We start from the raw sequence: 7070 nt of genomic DNA on the forward strand, positions 1-7070 counted from the left end.
CAAAAGTCATGGGGGGAGAGGGAGGGAGGGTGGCTGTGTTTTGTCATCAGTTTCATCCAGGGACAGCAAAGGGCTGCCAGCTGAGGGAGTGAGGTTTCAGCAGGAGCAGTGTATGAGGTGGGACATCACTGCTGATGAGGGGCTGAAACACTGCTAATCCTCCCCATGACTGCACTGACAGCAAAAAAAATTCCCTAAATAATTGAATTGAATCATTGGCCTGTTTTTAAAATAAATAAACTAAAACTAGGCTCAGCCTGTGAACATCAACCACAGCATGGGTGAACACAGGGGTGCAGCCATCCTTGGTGACCTGCCAGCAGCACTTAGTGTCCACCTGTCCACCCCTGTTCCTGAGAAGGGCAGGGAAATGGCTCAGGGAGTCCTGAAGGGTGCTGGGGAGCTCCTGCTGGGACAGAGCTCCGCCACCAGCCTCAGAAGAGCCCCGTTGTCCATGGGCATCCCGATCCTCCTCCAGTCCTGCAGAACCACAGAACTGATCCCAGGCAAAGCAGCAATGAATGGGAGTCCTTCCTTGAGGAAGTAAGAAAGGTCAACAGCAGAGATGGTGGCCAGGGATGGAGAAATGCATCTGTGCTGTCCAGGAAAACAGCAGCTGTAAAATAATGCTCTGGCTTCTGAGGCTCCAAAAAAAGAGGTTCTTGCATGAGGTTTGTGGGCAGCTCAAAACAGACAAGTCCAAACCTGGGTGTCCAGGTACTGGAGATGAGGAGCTCTGGGTGAATGGAGCAACTGCAATATCTTGGCCAAAACTTTGTACCACAGAATGAGATTTTAGGGGTATTTTCAGCAGGATAGGGAAAAGGAAAGAGAGAAAGAAAATTCTTGTGAATCACAACAGACCTGAAAGATATTTCTACTGTCTACCCAAAAAGTAACAGGAAGGTTTCTGCAGAGCATTCACCTCAATTTTTCTGTCACAACAGACTAATTTGAAACTGTCAGCACAAGTCTCTTTGTCCTGACCATCCTGCACTGCAGTACACATCCAGCACAGGCAGGGCTAACTGCAGAGGCCCCACTCCAGTATCATGTCATCGCATTACCCTTTCATTTCTCTTATCAATGCTGCCATTCAGTTCCGCTCCTTATTTCCAGTCCTTATCACAACGAGCCAAAAAAGTGCAGAACATCAGTCAGGAGGAAAAAAAAAAAAAAGAACAGGTGAAATTCTGATTTTGTCAGCTAAAATAGTTTCTAGATGAGCTCTGTCCACAAAAAAGCTGAATCTTGGTGATTTAGTTCCCAAATTTTACATTTGTTCCCTCTCCCCCATCTCTACTCTCAGCTCTTAGCGCAAAGTGAAGTCCTGACATTGCAAAGTGTTAATAGAATTAGTCTCCTGCTATAAACTGTTCACTGGGGCTTGTTAGCTCAATTGTTGATGCTAAATTCTTATCAGCAGAGCCACCTAAAAGAGCATTAATCAAGAAAGGCTGAACTCCCTGCCTGGGTCACAGAAATTTAATTAAACCCCAAGTAAAACTGGAAAATCATTTGAAAAGAGAAGAGACGAATGCAAAATGTTTTTCATCATTTGACTTTGCATCTCTGCAGTCAGCCGTGATTTCAAAGGGTGTTTTGCCACAGCAAAGGCTGAGGGAAATACTGGGAAAATAAAAAGAAAATACTTTCCTCACTGCCTCCTTTAATACGAGGTCCTGGTGCTCATCCAGGGTAAATGAAATATGGAAACTCACTGATTGAGGCCTGTTAAGGACCTGCACCCACAAATGCAAAGGAGCAGAATGCAAGTCCAAGTAACAGTGATCTCCTTGAGCAAGGTTCTGTTATGTTTAAGGTTTTGTTATGGTTATTAATTTATGGATTTGCATCTATTTTCCATTTGTTCTGCAGAAAGTCTCATGCAACAAACCATTTATTTGGCAGACACAGAGAAATACCAGTATTAGTACGACCTCGTGTGGGATATTGTGTGTAATTCTGGGATCTCTCTTTGGAAAAAGAAAAGATTAATTTATCCTTGAACAGGTGCAGAGAAGGACTGGCAGAGTGATTAGCAGAACTGAGATCCTGTCTTAGGAGAGGAGATTAAAAGAGCTTGGCTTGTTTAGCCTAGAAAAACAAAGGTTAAGAGGGGATATGATTACTTTTCATAAATACATTCAGGGTGGGAGGAAGGAGAATGATTTATGTTAGAAGATAATACAGGTGGGAGATCAAATAAGGCACATCTTGGCCAGAAATAAATTTCCACTGGATATTTGAAGATGTTTTCCTATTGCTGGAGGAGGGAAGTTTTGGAAGGGCTTTCTGAGCAGGATGGATGAGCCCCTGTGGTCTTTGAGGGGACAAATGTGGCTGGCTCAGCCCCACCAGTGAGTCTGCCAGTGGGACACGGAGGACTGCCAAAGGAAAAGGAGGGGGGTGTGATATGGCTGCCATCTGATGGCATTTTTATTATTTATAAATCCATGAAACCCATTGATTTTATTTAATCCACAAATCACTTGAAAGATCCAGGAATGCTTTTCTTGCTCCATCAATATGAAAAGCTTGATTCCTGAGATTTTTATTTGGGAGCTGCCTCCTAAATCATGGCAGATGGGCCACAACAAGACAGCAGAGGGACAGGACAGAGAGCTGGGCTCACTGGTGCTCCTGGCAGTACCAAGAAGAGATGAAACACCTCTCTGCTCCATGTCCCCACTGTCAGGGATGCCTGGTGACACCTCCTCCCACTCTCAGCCAGGCTGCAGCATCTCCTGGCTGCCTTCCTTCGATGACACACTTAAGTGAGATGAATCCAGGGCTTTAGGAGTCCTTTTCCATGTGGCACTGGTTATGTGCAGTGCAATCCAGTGGAAATCAAGACATATGTTCTTCCTCTTGCTTCAGCAATTACTCACAGAGCCCTGAGATGAAGTGAAGCAAGAGGACACACACACACACACACACACACACACCCATATTTATATAAATATAGAAATCCTTTGCATGGGCAAGACGATCTCAAGTGATTTGCTGTCAGTGTCTTAATATTAATTCTAGTGTAAGTGCATTTGTCTGCATGTATTTGCATATATGCATGTGTGTGCATATGCATATATAGAATATTTGCATATGAAAGTGGTATAGAGCCAAACTGACCACAGAAAAGGCAACACAGCATATTTTACAAAATGAAAAAATATGGTGAAAATATACCCCTATGATTTAATGCTCCCCCAGCTCTTAATTTATGTGAGTCCTCCTGTCACTCACTAATTACCCTGCTGACTTAACCAACCATCTGTATCGCCAGGCTGCAGGTCAGCTCAGTCTGCTGGGCCCTGGTTTGGGAGCTAAAATGCATTTCTGCTGTTTGATCTTCCAAATAAATGAAATAATCTCATTTTAAGTCAATATCACTAAGAGATCAGAAGTTAATACAAGCTGACCGTTGTTTTGAAAATATTTATTAAAGAAATTGGCTTTAAAAAAATAATTTTGAAACTGTAAAACAGGGGGAAATAAAGACAAGAAAAATCTTGGCTTCAGATTGGCCTTGTGAAAATTGCTCGCTCTCAGCAATTATCTCAGCTAATGAAGGATGGAGACTGATTCTCCTGGTGAGACTGTGGTTGCTGAGAGCAGGGACTTGTGCCTGTGAGGGATCCTGCCCCAGCCCGGGAGATGCTGAGGTGACACCTCAGAGCCCTGAGGCAATGCCTGCACTGCTGGGGACACCTTGTGGTGAAAGGGTTGGGACACAAACGCTGCCACTGAAGTGCCACCAGGCTCTGCTTTCCTAATCCTGCTCGTCTTTTTCTACTCCCAGGGATGCTGGGTCTCTCCAAGCCAGGGGCAGCTGCCCACAGGGGTTTGTAGGCAGGGGAGAGTCACTGATTATTGCTGACTGTAACTCCTGGCTCACAAAGCCCCAGTGTAAGGAGGAGAGGAAGGAATTTGTAAAGAGCAGAGAAAGAAGAAACACAGAGAATCAGCAGTTAGAGACCTCTGGAATGATGAAACACCCAACTGTGGTTTTTTTTTCTAAATGTGGGGATTTTTGCAATATTATCAGGCAATTTTTGGTATCCCCCATGCTCTGACACCCATGGAGGTGTTTTTAGCCACAGCAACATTCTTGAAGAAATGAAATGGGAAAAAGCTGCCAGGGGAGGAGAACCAGTGGGATGATGGGGATGAGCCCATGGAGCAGTGACATTGGGGCTGTCTGGACACAGTGTGGCACCAGGAATTTGGGACATGTGCAGCAGAGAGTCAGAGGTGCAGAAAACAACCTGTCCCTGGGGGATGATGAGTCCTTTCAGCTGCTCCCTCCCATGGCTGGGCTCCTGACAGGTTTGAGGTGCAGGCAATGAGATGGGGACCTGCAGTGGCTAAATATCCTCCTTGTGCGTGTTTCTCCTGGCTAATTCCTGTAATTCTCTGGCTGGAAACAGAAGCTGCAAGCTTCACTGATCTTGACAGTTTAAGGCTGCCAGGAGTCATGAATAAACCCATGAGGGGACAGAGGATTTGGGAATTCCTAAAACACCCCTCAGATTCTTACTGGGCTTCCTGAGGACTTGCTGCTGCCAGAAAGAAGCACAAGCACTGCTGTCCTCTGCCCTTCTGAGCTCACTGCCATTTGTGACCCCCGCCCCTCGCCCCACCCCCAGCCAAGCTCTGAAGATCAGAAAGCACGACTGTGGTAAAAAGGTACAAAGGTGCCGTAAAGCACGACTGTTGCAAAACCAGCCGTAAAGCAGCACTGTCATAAAAGGTGCCGTAAAGCGCGACTGTCGTAAAAGGCGTCGTAAAGCACGACTGTCTCAAAACCGGCCTTTGGAAAAAGAAAAGATTAATAATGTCCCCAGTGTCCCCAATGCCCCCAATGTCCCCAACACCCCCAATATGCCCAATGTCCACAATCCCCTGGATGTCCTCAATGTCCCCTGGGTGTCCCCTTTGTTGTCCCCTTACCGTTCATCTCGCACATGGCCCTGATGTACCCCAATGTCCCCAATCCCCTCAATGTCCCCAATACCCCCAGATGTCTCCAATGTCCCCAGTGTCCCCTGGATGTCCCCTGTCACCGTTTATCTCATGGCCCTGACGTAGTCGTTGGGGTCCTTGAAGGACACGAAGCCATAGCCCCAATGTCCCCAATATCCCTAACTCCTCAGTGTCCCCAATGGTATCCCCAATGTCCCCAGTGGTGTCCCCAGTGTCCTCAATGGTGTCCCCAATGTCCCCAAATATCCCCAATGTCCCCAGTGGTATCCCCAATGTCCCCAATGGTGTCCCCAATGTCCCCAAATATCCCCAATGTCCTCAATGGTGTCCCCAATGTCCCCAATGCAGGTTTCTGTGTGTGGTGGCTCCCCACTGGCACTGTCCCCAAGGGGACGCTGCCCCAGGACCTGGCACAGGTGGCATCGGGGCTCTGCTCCACGGGGCTCGTGTCCCTCATCAACCTCCCCCGGGACACCGTGCCCCAGGCTGTGCACAAGTGCCAGACAGCGGGAATAGGGGTAAGGGACATTTGGGGACACGGGACAGCTTTTATTTGAACAATTTTTGCACTTAAAAAACCCCCAAAAAACTCCAAACCCAACTGCTGTTTTTCAAGTGATTCCAGCAGCAAAGGGAGCAGATGCTGAATGGAACCACACGTGCAGGGAGTTTGTGTGTCCTGTGTTTGCAGTTTCCAGTGGGTTGCCATTATTCCCGAGCATTCTCCTTGTGAAAGACGAGGAGAGTGCAATCACCACGGCCTGTTTCAGTTGAATCAGCAAGGAGGAGTTTTAGAGCTGGCTCTCCACGAATAATCCCATTCTCCCAGGCAGCTGTCTCCTGCAAAATGAAAGTGCAGACATCTACAGTATTACCCTGCTGCTGTTTGCAGAGTCTGCTGTTATCACGTTAATGAAGGGAGCTGAGATAATCACCTTAAAGCATAAATAAATCTCGGATGCTGATTCACTTTCTCCTATTTGAGTCTCATTTACCAGGGTAATTTTTATTTTTTTTCCTGCTGCAGGCTTGTTGTGTCTGCCAAGACAGCTTTTATTTTTTTCACAATTCATCTCCAGAGAACTTGAATTAAGAGGCCTCTTGTCTTGTTGCAGTTATTCCTTCTCATTTTGCAGCCATATGATGTCCTAGATCCAAGGCCAGGCCAGACAATTTTATCAAATCTGCAGCATCAGCCAGTGCTCAGTGGGTCACTTACACATGAAAACAAACACACACTTTTAGAGGATAATTTCTCTGTCTTAGGTGACAGGAGACACCTTTTCCCCAGGTCATTGAAGGAGCTCACATAGGTGTGTAAAATTTAAATTTGTGGCCTAACACTCAGTTATAGGACAGGGATCCCACACAAAATGAATGGCATGTCAGATGTTGTGAAGTTTAACAATATTCCGTATTTCCTTCAAGCCCTTGGAATCAGGTGAATCTGCATCTCACTTATTTATCCATCAGTAAATTCACATGTGGCATTCATGCCTGCAGAAAAAAAAAAAATCGGATCATGTGACTAAATGTGGATGTTCATCAGCTCAAAATGAAGAATATCAACCAGCTCCCACCACAATTATTTTTTTCCCCTAAGTTCCCATGGCTTTTTTCCAAGCCTGACTAATGATACCAGAACTTCTGGTGCTGGCCAGGCTTCACTCACTCAGGAGGTTTGGATTTGTGTCTGTGCCAGCAGCTCACAGGTATCCCTCAGCCCCTCGCTCCTGCATCCCGGGATGCCTTGAGAAGGCTGACCCAGAACAGAGGCTGGATGGAGTTAAAGAATAAAGTAGGGATTTATTAAAAGGCCTCCATGGATGCACCTTGGGCAGCACAAGAGCCCATCCAGGGCTGCACTCAAGATGAACCAAAATAGTCACAAAATGCACAACTGGACTTTTATAAGGTTTTCTCCATTTGCTTGCTGGAGTTAATTTTCCAATTATAGATTTAGGTTACGAAGTCCCATCCTGGTGGTTATTTTCTCTTCAGCCCACGTTGTTTGTGCTCTTGGGCCTGAGCTTTGGATCATTTGTCCTTGGTCCCCAGCTAGAGAAGGAATTTTGTCTGGCTAC

The sequence above is a fragment of the Zonotrichia albicollis genome, chromosome 17 (assembly GCF_047830755.1).
Source record: "Zonotrichia albicollis isolate bZonAlb1 chromosome 17, bZonAlb1.hap1, whole genome shotgun sequence".
Taxonomy (NCBI): domain Eukaryota; kingdom Metazoa; phylum Chordata; class Aves; order Passeriformes; family Passerellidae; genus Zonotrichia; species Zonotrichia albicollis.